At 39.2% G+C, this 14,022-nt stretch overlaps 1 protein-coding gene across 2 annotated transcripts in view; it reads left to right on the top strand.

Moving 5' to 3' along the window:
• The window catches only part of ankrd13b (ankyrin repeat domain 13B), a 167,731-nt gene that overhangs the window by 44,566 nt on the left and 109,143 nt on the right, over positions 1-14,022 (top strand). The gene's annotated exons all lie outside the window — the stretch shown is intronic.

The raw sequence follows: 14,022 nt of genomic DNA, 5'->3' as shown, positions 1-14,022 counted from the left end.
TTTTATTAAGCAACTGGGTTGGAGCAAAACCCTGCAGCCACTGCGGCTCTCCAGGACCGTGATTGAGGACCCCTGCACTAGGGGATTCTGCTTATGCACAGTCAGGAATTCTTCTAAATGTACGCACATTTTCACGCACACGTACAAATTAATGAATCGCATTCTATTAGTGGAATTGTGCGTACGCATGATTTACACATAAAACCGTGCGTACGCACGCTTGATAAATGAGACCCCAGGTCCCTCCTTCCTCCCGCGTCAGTGAACAGGGTTTTGGCCATCTATCACAATATATATATATATATATATATATATATATATATATATATATATATATATATATATATATATATATATACAGTCATGGCCGAAATTATCGGCACCCCTGGAATTTTCCCAGAAAATTGTTTCAATTACAAATGTTTTGGTATACACATGTTTATTTCCTTTATGTGCATTGGAACAATACAAAAAAACAGAGAAAAAAAGCCAAATCTGACATCATTTCACACAAATCACAAAAACCGGGCTGGACAAAATTATTGGCACCTTCAACTTAATATTTGGTTGCATGCTCTTTGGAAAAAATAACTGAAATCAAGCACTTCCTATAACCATCAACAAGCTTGTTACACCTGATGGGTATAGGAACATCACAATGCTGTCAGAAGGAAGGACCCTGATCTCTGATATATGCATATACCAATTCAACAGGGCACACGTTTAACTGGGACATGTTGAAAGTGAGATTCAAGGCAAATTCTAAGAGTGCCAGAGAGCTGTCTGAATCATGGCTATCAAATGAAAGTGCCATTAACAGTCATTTGGACATGAACGCAGCATTTGCAGGCTTAAAAAGAAGAACATCCAAACAGTAAACATGAATAGATTTAGATGTTTTAGACATCCTTGACATCCTTGATTTGACAACTTTGGAATTGGTCTCTGTGAGCATCAGGCTATGGGTCTGTGGACACCAAAACTTCAAAAACAAGTTTACGAATTCAAATAAAACTTGCCACAGTTATTAGCATTGTAAAACACTACAAGCTTATTTATTGTGAGCAAAATCATTCCTGCAGATTTTGCTCTACAGAGATAATTTTGATACTTTGTGCATGTGTGCCCCAAGTGCAGCATGAGTGTGCAATGAGAAAATATATTTTTTTAACAAGATATTATATTCTTCCTTTTCATTTCACATAGTAACATATTGGCGCATATTACATAACCCTTTCAGGGTTCGTTTGTGCTTGGTGTAGCTGAGATATCTGCTGCATTGTGCATGAGTAAACAGATCATTAAATGGCTGTCTGGATGCCTTGTTATGTGTGTGGTCCCCTGCTTGCATATGTAATGTGAATAGTGACATCATGTTGACCATGTTATTAAAAGATAGCTTCAAACCATAAAGTGTCTGAACTTTGTAGAAATATAAAGGAAAGAATATGTGAAAAAAGATTTCTGAAGATTATTTCTACCGGAGAATTCTGGTTACAATTCTGATTTTGCTTCTGGCTATGAATTTACAGGTCCCTCTTTAACATTATGGTTGATCTCTTGTATTCCCATGTTTGTCATGAAATAAATATGACTTTTCAGTTATGATCCTAAAAACTTGGTCACTTGATTAAATAAAAGTGGTCAGTTGGGACCTGTATGTAAAATCCTGATGGGCACAAGAAAACAGTTTTCACTCCTACATCATATTTAATGGTATGGTCTTCCGGATAATTTAAGAACAGAATATGTGTATATTGTTCTCCTAGATTATGTGTGGGCTTTTCTCTGTCTACGTTTTTGCATCATTCCCCACCACTATAAAACTTGGCGGCATGTTACCTTCCTTGTTCAAGTTTTGGGACTTTTAAACAAATCTCGTCATTCATGCAGTTCAAATCTTCAGTTGGAATTTCTCTGATTAGTATAGGTTTTGACTTCTTGCTTTTTTCCCATCATTAACTGAATGTTTCTCTCTCATTTTGATTTTGATACTTCATGTATTGTCCTTTTCAGGTTACCGATTTCACCTGTTTTCTGAACTACTCTTTCATCTAGCAACTAAATATACATCTTCTTAGTGTCCATGTCTGTGCTTGTACTATTGTCCCATTTTCTACAGCAGTTTGAGTGTCTGGGCAGTAATCATGCTGTAACTGAAAATGTCAGAATTCTTGCTATCTTTGTGAAGAAAGCTACCAGTGACCATTGCATTATTCTTCACTTTGCAATATTATTCTCTGATTTTTATTATTTATTTTTGCCATGTTTGAGATTCCCTTGAGCCCTCTATGAACAAGTTAGCACTGTCTCACCCAGCATACTGTATTATTAGAAAGCTTTCATTCTGGTGGAAGCATGTTGTTCTAATTATTGTGTGTCAGAAAAGTTCCTGAGGAGCCTATAAGAAAAACAATTCTATTTTTAAATCCACCCTAAGGGTTTCACCTTTCATGTCAAGTTCACATGTCTCTGTCTCTCTTTCTCTCTCACACACATACTTTGTCACCATCTGCACTACTGTTAAGGTGAGAAGGAAGCAAGGCAAGGTGAGACACTACTTTGATGGTTCTTATCATAGTTTTTCAGCTGCCTTTCCACTTTAATTTTCTCCTCAAATATTAAATCCTTGCTTTTCTAGTCTTTACTGTGCTGGCCTTTTATTTGTATGATAGTTACACTTCATGATTTTGTAGCACAGATTTGTTTCTACATTTCTTGTAAGTGGGGTGCCCCTCTGAGGTACATCTCCACAAAGAGGCTCTGGGATAAGATACAGTAGATACGGAAAGTATTCACAGCGCATCACTTTTTCCACATTTTGTTATTTTACAGCCTTATTCCAAAATGGATTAAATTCATTTTTTCCCTCAGAATTCTACACACAACACCCCATAATGACAACGTGAAAAACGTTTTGCAAATTTATTAAAAATAAAAAAACTGAGAAATCACATGTACAATAAGTACTCACAGCCTTTGCTCGATACTTTGTTGATGCACCTTTGCCAGCAATTACAGCTTCAAATCTTTTTGAATATGATGGCACAAGCTTGGCACACCTATCCTTGACCAGTTTCGCCCATTCCTCTTTGCAACATTTCTGAAGCTCCATCAGGTTAGATGGGAAGCGTCGGTGCACAGCCATTTTAAGATCTCTACAGAGATGTTCAATCGGATTCAAGTCTGGGCTCTGGCTGGGCCACTCAAGGACATTCACAGAGGTGTCCTGAAGCCACTCTTTTGATATCATGGCTGTGTGCTTAGGGTCGGTGTCCTGCTGAAAGATGAACCGTCACCCCAGTCTGAGGTCAAGAGCGCTCTGGAGCAGGTTTTCTTCCAGGATGTCTCTGTACATTGCTGCAGTCATCTTTCCCTTTATCCTGACTAGTCTCCCAGTTCCTGCCACTGAAAAACATCCCCACAGCATGATACTGCCACCACCATACTTCACTGTAGGGATGGTATTGGCCTGGTGATGAGCAGTGCCTGGTTTCCTCCAAACTTGACGCCTGGCATTCACACCAAAGAGTTCAATCTTTGTCTCATCAGACCAGAGAATTTTGTTTCTCATAGTCTGAGAGTCCTTCAGGTACCTTTTGGCAAACTCCAGGCGGGCTGTCATATGCCTTTTACTAAGGAGTGGCTTCCGTCTGGCCACTCTACCATAGAGACCTGATTGGTGGATTGCTGCAGAGATGGTTGTCCTTCTGGAAGGTTCTCCTCTCTCCACAGAGGACCTCTGGAGCTCTGACAGAGTGACCATCGGGCTCTTGGTCACCTCCCTGACTAAGGCCCTTCTCCCCCGATCACTCAGTTTAGGTGGCGGGCCAGATCTAGGAAGAGTCCTGGTGGTTTCGAACTTCATCCATTTACGGATAATGGAGGCCACTGTGCTCATTGGGACCTTCAAAGCAGCAGACATTTTTCTGTAACCTTCCCCAGATTTGTGCTTTGAGACAATCCTGTCTCAGAGGTCTACAGACAATTCCTTTGACTTCATGCTTGGTTTGTGCTCTGACATGAACTGTCAACTGTGGGACCTTATATAGACAGGTGTGTGCCTTTCCAAATCATGTCCAATCAACTAAGTTTACCACAGGTGGACTCCAATTAAGCTGCAGAAACATCTCAAGGATGATCAGGGTTAGCAGGATGCACCTGAGCTCAGTTTTGAGCTTCATGGCAAAGGCTGTGAATGCTTATGTTCAAGTGCTTTCTCAATTTTTTTTATTTTTAATAAATTTACAAAAATCTCAAGTAAACTTTTTTTATGTTGTCATTATGGGGTGTTGTGTTTAGAATTCTGAGGAAAAAATGAATTTAATCCATGTAACATAACAAAATGTGGAAAAAGTGATGTGCTGTGAATACTTTCCAGATGCACTGTATAAAGCTCAGATAGTTAACTATAATTGATATAAAACTTTGTGAATTATACATAGTTTGTAGAATCTTGTTTCTGTTTTGTATTGCTTTTTATAAGAATTCCAGGTTAGCTTCAACATTTTATGAAAACTATTTTTTGGAATTCAATCATATAATAAAATTAAATCAAAACACACATCATGCTTCATGGCAAGAGAGGATCATTTAATTCTGTTTACTTTAGTCATGTGCTGCACATCAATTTTGAGAGAATCTTGAGAATAAAAGGCAGCTTTACAATTTTAATTGACCACCAGGTTCAGTATTTTATTCTTTTCCTATTCCATAAAAATATCAATACTACTTGTTTTATAATAAACACTTAAACAAATATACACTTGCACACATCCATGGAAAGTATGGCAAATGTAAATAGCAAATTTTTGGACTATGGGGGCCAAGTTTAAACAAACATTTGTGTTAACCTGTGTCAGGTGGGAGCTCTGGAAAGTAAGAACTGCTCCTTCCTGCAGCTCCCCCTGGTGGTCCTCATGAGACCCAGCAGGACAGTCTCACTGGATTGCAACTCGCAGCATGCCCCAAGGCCATATGAATGGGTGCACTGCACCAGTAATGCTGCCACCCAACATGTCAGAAGAACATGCACTCTTGAAAGGATATCTTCCCATGTTTATCCATTATCCCAGCCTCCTGACCAGATAAGGGAAGGCCAAACTGTTCCATTGATTCCTTACATTATATATATTGTACACACTCACTATTTGCTTTATTAGATGTACTTATCTAGTACCAGGTAGGGCCCTGTTTTAACTGTAGAACAGTCTTATTTCTTGAAGGCATGGATTCAATAAGACACTCTAAACGTTCTGTAGGTTTTTTTGTTGTCCATGATGACGTTAAACAGCATGTAGTTTGTCAGGCATAAAGTCATGCTGCAAATCTCCAGTTTTACTTCATCCCAAATCTTCTTTGTTGGATTGAGATCTGGGGCTATACAGGCCCTTGGAGTAATCTGAAGTCACAGTCATGTTTGTGAGATTATGTGTGCTTTGTGATATGAATTACTATCCTGCTAAAAATATATTGTTTTAAAATTGTAGACTGTGTTCATAAAGGCACTAGATGTACATGGTCACAAGCAATGCATTGCTTCACCTCACAATTACACCAGCTCCAGCAGGTTTATAGTTGACATAAGGCAGGATGGATTCATGGTTTCATGCTGTCTATACCAAAATCTGACACTACCATTTGCAAGTGGCAGTAGAAGTCAAGATTCATCAGACAAGGCAAAATCATTTCAACCTTTAGTTGTCTAGAGTTGGTGAGCACAAGCCCACTCAAATTTCATATTCCAATTCTTGACTGACAGGTAGTGAACCTGGAATGGTATTCAGCTACTGTGTCCCATTCACTTCAAGGTCCAATGTGTTGTGCATTCATAGAAGTCTCTCTGCTTCTCATTATTATAAAGAGTTGTTATTTTATTATTTTTGGTCTTTCTATTAGCTTGAACAAGTCATTAAAAAGAACTTCAACTTACTGGATGTGTTTTGTTTATCACATCATTCTCTAGAAACACTATAGACTATAGTGCATAAAAATCCCTGGAGGGGAACTGTTTTTAAGTTATTAGAAATTCCGTGCCTGACACCTACAATCATACTACAGTCAAAAGTCACTTTTCAGAAGGATTCAGTCCCTTTCACTTTCTAAACACTTTATTGTGTTGTAGGTTTCATTTTAAATTTGACATTTTTGCCCAACAATCCACACATGTTTTTAGAACAGGTTGCAAATTTATTAAAAACTAGCAAAATACCCGCGCTTCGCAGCGGAGAAGTAGTGTGTTAAAGAATTAATGAAAAAGAAAAGGAAACATTTTAAAAATAACGTAACATGATTGTCAATGTAATTGTTTTGTTACGGTTATGAGTGTTGCGGTCATATATACAGTATACACACACACACACACACACACACACACAAACATATATATACATATACAAACCGGATTCCAAAAAAGTTGGGACACTATACAAATCGTGAATAAAAACTGAATGCAATGATGTGGAGGTGCCAACTTCTAATATTTTATTCAGAATAGAACATAAATCACAGAACAAAAGTTTAAACTGAGAAAATGTATCATTTTAAGGGAAAAATATGTTGATTTAGAATTTCATGGTGTCAACAAATCCCAAAAAAGTTGGGACAAGGCCATTTTCACCACTGTGTGGCATCTCCCCTTCTTCTTACAACACTCAACAGACGTCTGGGGACCAAGGAGACCAGTTTCTCAAGTTTAGAAATAGGAATGCTCTCCCATTCTTGTCTAATACAGGCCTCTAACTGTTCAATCATCTTGGGCCTTCTTTGTCGCACCTTCCTCTTTGCACCATATGCTCTCTATAGGTGAAACATCTGGACTGCAGACTGGCCATTTCAGTACCCGGATCCTTCTCCTATGCAGCCATGATGTTGTGATTGATGCAGAATGTGGTCTGGCATTATCTTGTTGAAAAATGCAGGGTCTTCCCTGAAAGAGATGACGTCTGGATGGGAGCATATGTTGTTCTAGAACCTGAATATATTTTTCTGCATTGATGGTGCCTTTCCAGACATGCAAGCTGCCCATGCCACACGCACTCATGCAACCCCATACCATCAGAGATGCAGGCTTCTGAACTGAGCGTTGATAACAACTTGGGTTGTCCTTGTCCTCTTTGGTCCGGATGACATGGCGTCCCAGATTTCCAAAAAGAACTTTGAATCGTGACTCGTCTGACCACAGAACAGTCTTCCATTTTGCCACACTCCATTTTAAATGATCCCTGGCCCAGTGACAATGCCTGAGCTTGTGGATCTTGCTTAGAAATGGCTTCTTCTTTGCACTGTAGAGTTTCAGCTGGCAATGGCGGATGGCACGGTGGATTGTGTTCACTGACAATGGTTTCTGGAAGTATTCCTGAGCCCATTCTGTGATTTCCTTTACAGTAGCATTCCTGGTTGTGGTGCAGTGTCATTTAAGGGCCCGGAGATCACGGGCATCCAGTATGGTTTTACGGCCTTGACCCTTACGCACAGAGATTGTTCCAGATTCTCTGAATCTTCAGATGATGTTATGCACAGTTGATGATGATAGATGCAAAGTCTGCAATTTTTCGCTGGGTAACACCTTTCTGATATTGCTCCGCTATCTTTCTGTGCAACATTGTGGGAATTGGTGATCTTCTACCCATCTTGGCTTCTGAGAGACACTGCCACTCTGAGAAGCTCTTTTTATACCCAATCATGTTGCCAATTGACCTAATTAGTGTTTATTGGTCTTCCAGCTCTTCGTTATGCTCAAATTTACTTTTTCCAGCCTCTTATTGCTACTTGTCCCAACTTTTTTGGGATTTGTTGACACTGTGAAATTTTGAATCAACATATTTTTCCTTTAAAATAATACATTTACTCGGATTAAACGTTTGATCTGTCATCTACGTTCTAATACAAATAAAATATTGACATTTGCCATCTCCACATCATTGCATTCAGTTTTTATTCACAATTTGTTTAGTGTCCCAACTTTTTTGGAATCCGGTTTGTACACATATACATATACATTGTGAACGCTGGCCCGGACACACACAGACGGACAACATAGTTCCACCCAACACACGTTTATTTGTACAATATTTACAAATTAGTGCAGTCACAAACCCCAGTGCTTCGAGCACCGATTCCCCCAATGTCCAGGCCACACAGTCCTGTGCCTCTCTTTCTCCTGGCCGCCTCCATTCCTCACTCCAGCTCCGTCCTCTTCCACCCGACTTCCGCTCATGACTGGAGGGAGGCCCCTTTATAGGAACCGGATGGGCTCCAGCTGCTTCCCGCAATCTCCGCGGACACACCCCTGTGTGGCGGAAGTGCCGGCTGCGCACCCGAAGCCGTCCTGGTGTCCCCTGTCGTCCTCCCCCCGGCACTTCCTGGTGTGGCGGAAGTGCCGGGCTCCCGGGATAATCAGGCACTGGGCGCCGCCTGGCGGTGGCCACGGGTCCCTACAGGGCTGGGCTTCCAAGCCCTTTACCCGAAGCCCCCAACATAACCAGGACGGACGCCCCCTCGCAGTCTGGAGGAGGCACAAGCCCTCCTCACGTCCTCCTGGGCGTCCCGGCCGTGGCTGGACCACAACATATATATATACATATCTACATATATACACACATATACATATATATACATATATATATATATATATATATATATATATATATACATATATATATATATATATACATATATATATATATACACACACACACACACACACACACACACACACACACACATACATACATACATACATATTTTATATATATATATATATATATATATATATATACATACATTTACATATATCTAAATACAGTGGGATGCAAAAGTTTGGGCAACCTTGTTAAAAGTCATTATTTTCCTGTATAAATCGTTGGTTGTTATGATAAAAAATGTCAGTTAAATATATCATATAGGAGACACACACAGTGATATTTGAGAAGTGAAATGAAGTTTATTGGATTTACAGAAAGTGTGCAATAATTGTTCAAACAAAATCAGGCAGGTGCATAAATTTGGGCACCGTTGTCATTTTATTGATTCCAAAACTTTTAGAACTAATTATTGGAACTCAAATTGGCTTGGTAAGCTCAGTGACCCCTGACCTACATACACAGGTGAATCCTATAATGAGAAAGAGTATTTAAGGGGGTCAATTGTAAGTTTCCCTCTTCCTTTAATTTTCTCTGAAGAGTAGCAACATGGGGGTCACAAAACAACTCTCAAATGACCTGAAGACAAAGATTGTTCACCATCATGGTTTAGGGGAAGGATACAGAAAGCTGTCCCAGAGATTTAAGCTGTCTGTTTCCACAGTTAGGAACATATTGAGGAAATGGAAGACCACAGGCTCAGTTCAAGTTAAGGCTCAAGTAGCAGACCAAGAAAGATTTCGGATAGACAGAAGCGACGAATGGTGAGAACAGTCAGAGTCAACCCACAGACCAGCACCAAAGACCTACAATATCATCTTGCAGCAGATGGAGTCACTGTGCATTGTTCAACCATTCGGCGCACTTTACACAAAGAGATGCTGTATGCGAGAGTGATGCAGAGGAAGCCTTTTCTCTGCCCACAGCACAAACAGAGGTAAGCACATTTGGACAAGCCAGCTTCATTTTGGAATAACGTGCTGTGGACTGATGAAACTAAAATTGAGTTATTTGGGCATAACAAGGGGCGTTATGCATGGAGGAAAATTAATACAGCATTCCAAGGAAAACACCTGCTACCAACAGTAAAATATGGTGGTGGTTCCATCATGCTGTGGGGCTGTGTGGCCAGTGCAGGGACTAGGATTCTTGTCAAAGTTGAGGGACGCATGGATTCCACTCAGTATCAGCAGATTCTGGAGACCAATGTCCAGTGACAAAGCTGAAGCTGCGCTGGGGCTGGATCTTTCAACAAGACAACGACCCGAAACACTGCTCAAAATCCACTAAGGCATTCATGCAGAGGAACAAGTACAACGTTCTGGAATGGCCATCTCATTCCCCAGACCTGAATATAATTGAAAATCTGTGGTGTGAGTTAAAGAGAGCTGTCCATGCTCGGAAGCCATCAAACCTGAATGAACTAGAGATGTTTTGTAAAGAGGAATGTTCGAAAATACCTTCAACCACAATCCAGTCTCATTGGAACCTACAGGATATAAATATTGATTTAATTTCTTTTTTGTGGTGCCCAAATTTATGCACCTGCCTGATTTTGTTTGAACAATTATTGCACACTTTCTTTAAATCCAATAAACTTCATTTCACTTCTCAAATATCACTGTGTGTGTCTCCTATATGATATATTTAACTGACATTTTTTATCGTAACAACCAATGATTTATACAGGAAAATAATGACTATTAACAAGGTTGCCCAAACATTTGCATCCCACTGTATATACACACATATATATGGTTGGAATAGTTTTTAATGTCAAATAATGCAAAGAGTACGCGACACGTGTTTCGTCCTAATTCTGGGCTCATCAGGCGTACGCACTCACTGCACTCCCTTCTGGGATTTGAACCTCGGGCGTCAGCAGTGAAGCCTCTTAAGTTGCGCCTCCGCGTGTGGATCATTTATTTGACAGTATGTAGATTGGGGTAATTACATTCAAGGCATTCGTAGTCTGAATCACAATCTGACTGTATGGGTGGTTACCTACCAGGTAACGCTTGTAGTTGGTCAGCTAGTCGGCTAACGACACAGCGTTTGGTTCGTTTAGTATGTAGATCGGGGAATATATTTTTATACATATATACATATATATATATACATATATATATATATATATATATAATTTATATATATATTTATATATATATCAAAATACCTGCACTTCGCAGCGGAGAAGTAGTGTTAAAGAAGTTATGAAAAAGAAAAGGGAACATTTTAAAAATAATGTAACATGATTGTCAATGTAATTGTTTTGTGACTGGTATGAGTGTTGCTGTCATCAAGGATTTTATTATTATTTTTTCTTTCAGTCAGGTTCGTATTTGGAGGATGTGTTGTGTTCAAGTTACATTCCGTGTTTGTCAACCATTGTAAAGATATCAGGTTTCATTCATCGATTCCATACTTACTGCATCAATAAACAGCTCGTCTTCCTCTTTATTTGAGACATCACACACTGCATGCACAGGTTTTTTTTTTTACACTGTCTTTCTTTAGCTGGACATTGACTTTTTCCACCGTGTGCTTTGTTTCTGCATTAGCTGCACTTATGAATATGCTTGTATGCGTCTCTCGCTTCATATGGTTTTGCTGCCTTCTCATTTGTGTAATGCTTTTTTGTTCAGCGCTCTTTGGAGCTCTTGCTTTTTATCTGCGTACTGCGTTCACAGTCAGTTCATGTGAGCCGCTCGGAGTACTTGCATCGAAGGTTCTCAGCTGTGCTTGCGGTATTTCGTGTAATGTCCACGGCTTTATTTAATGTTAGCTAAGACCCTGGCACTTAAAAGTTTCTCTCGCAGTTTTGCTGAGTTTGTGTCAAACACCACCCTGACCATCTCATCTTCGTCTGAATATTTAGCGGAAGAGTGTTTCTATTGGATTGCCGCTGACGGACGGCCTTATATGGGCAGGCACTCAATTACATGGGAGGCGGGACGATGAGGGACGCAACTCCGCCCCACACGGCGACCTAGCTGCAGGCTATGGCGGGTATATATGTACATAAGTAGGTTCCAGTTATGACCGTTACGCATAGAATTTAGAAATGAAAACTGCCTAACTTTTGTAAGTAAGCTATAAGGAATGAGCCTGCCAAATTTCAGCCTTCTACCTACGAGAAATTGAAGAATTAGTGATGAGTGAGTGAGTGAGTCAGTAAGTCAGTCAGTGAGGGCTTTGCCTTTTATTAGTATAGATAAAAAAGATCTCATGCCCTGTCCAAGTTAATGTTTGGTCAAACATCTTAATCAAGTATGTATGTTATATACTGTGCACTGAGTTTTAATCACACAATTGGTCATTTGGAGAAGAAAGCTATTGGCATTGAGCAGGTCTACCTAATAAAGAGGCCACTGAATATATTGTATGTATATAAAGACACACATGTACATGCCATCTATGGGAGCAGCTGAGAACAATTGTTTCCATATTTTTAAATAAGAGCAAAGGCAGCAGTGGTGACTTTCTCTCAGGACAACACAATAGGTCAGTACTGGAACTGTAGTGACAGTCTTGTGGTTTACAGTCCAGTGCCTTAGTAGGCCATGTTGCTTATAACTTAATTTTGTCCCAGAAAAAACGCTTCAAACGGCCACACTAGCCCTGAACTCTTTAATATTTAACGCTGTACCCATTATTTCTTAGTATTCATCAAGACAAATACCAGCACATGTGTCTTGACAGTTTGTCTCAGGTCATAGTCATGCCAGCAAGCTGATAACCTTCTAACTACTTGTCCCACTTTAATTAAATAAAAATGTTTATCACCACAAGAAGAAACAATGCTTTACTTTATGGTAATTTAAGAACAGCCCACCTATAAAAACATTGAGTTAACATTTATGAAATTGTTTGGGTAGATTTTATTTTCATGTTTGCCTTTAGGATGGTTTCCTAACTTCCTTTATGAGCCAGTGGCTACTGAATAACATTTATAGAAAACAAATTACATTATTCAAGCTTTGTACAACAATGTAAGGGTACACAGTATGCACCCCACATTGGTTATGATAATTTATATCATCCATCTGTTAATATTTGGAAAAGTTATATAGTGAATAAATGAAGTAATTTGCATTTACCTCTTTATGATGCACACCTGTCCTCAAATCCTTTTGTGCCCTTTGGAGGCTGCACATTCTCTGAGTTTGCAACCATCTTTATGTATACCCTGAGATATAATAGCAATGTTTACTGATATAATAATGTTTCCTGTGACACTGGACTGGATGAGGAATTAAACAGGTGTTACAATATGTTAACTTCTCAAAATCTTCATACTTGAATACACAGACTGGCTATAGAAATTCAGTTTAATGAAATATCTTTTGGTCATGGGAGATTGCCTGAATAATATTCAAGCCATTTTTCCAAGGGGTGCACCCCAGAAGAACTGGTGTAGGAAGTGTAGGAAAAGTAAAAGTATGTGCAGAAAATTTTAACTGAATGTTTTTATTAACCTTCACTATAAAGAATTCCCGCCCTGCGGTGGGCTGGCGCCCTGCCGGGGTTTGTTTCCTGCCTTGCGCATTATGTTGGCTGGGGTTGGCTCCAGCAGACCCCCGTGACCCTGTAGTTAGGATATAGGATATTTGGCTAATGGATTGATGGATAAAGAATTCCATAATTAAATATGAAATGTTGCTGGATCAATCCCAGACTGGGATGTCTTGTTTCTGCTGTCTAAATGTTCTACAAGTCCAAATGGTTCTACCCAAACAGGATAGTAAAGTATACAATGTTTTGATCTACAAGAGAACTTAGCAAGTGTCTTAATTGTTCATCTTGTTGTAGGATAGTATAAAACTATAGAAAATTTTGAATTTATCAGCTATAAATAAATGATTAATATAAGGTAAAAATGTAAGACTACAGTGGCTATACCTAAATGTAAACAATTTACTAAATTATTCCACAGCACAACAAGAAAACTCACAAAACATAGCCCAAATCACCCTAGGACTTCATCTAATGGTCTCCATACCTTTCCTGCTGCAGATAGTTTATGTTCATGCATCCACAGAGCAACACAAGCTGAATGTCAATAGCATTCATAGTACGGGAGACAAAAAATTCTCTCAGAAAAATTACATCACAAATAAACTTTGTAAAAGACCATGGGGATTGTTTTGTAGATTTTTATTAGGATGTCCTCTGGTTCTGTTTTATGATCTTGATTCTGTATAGCTCATCATCAAAGAAACAATTAATTCAGAGTCATTGAGGAATATTCTGGATTAAATTTTTAATCTGTCTGTGAGTTGAAGCAGAGCTGAAAATGAGTGTTAAAAAATGGCAATGATCCCACATTATCAGGAAAATTATAAAGAAATGAATAAGAGAAAACACTTAAGTTTCAGAT

The sequence above is a fragment of the Polypterus senegalus genome, chromosome 6, assembly GCF_016835505.1.
Source record: "Polypterus senegalus isolate Bchr_013 chromosome 6, ASM1683550v1, whole genome shotgun sequence".
Lineage (NCBI taxonomy): Eukaryota > Metazoa > Chordata > Cladistia > Polypteriformes > Polypteridae > Polypterus > Polypterus senegalus.
The sequence above is the reverse complement of the archived record's forward strand: the minus strand, read 5'-3'. Positions and strand labels throughout refer to the sequence as shown.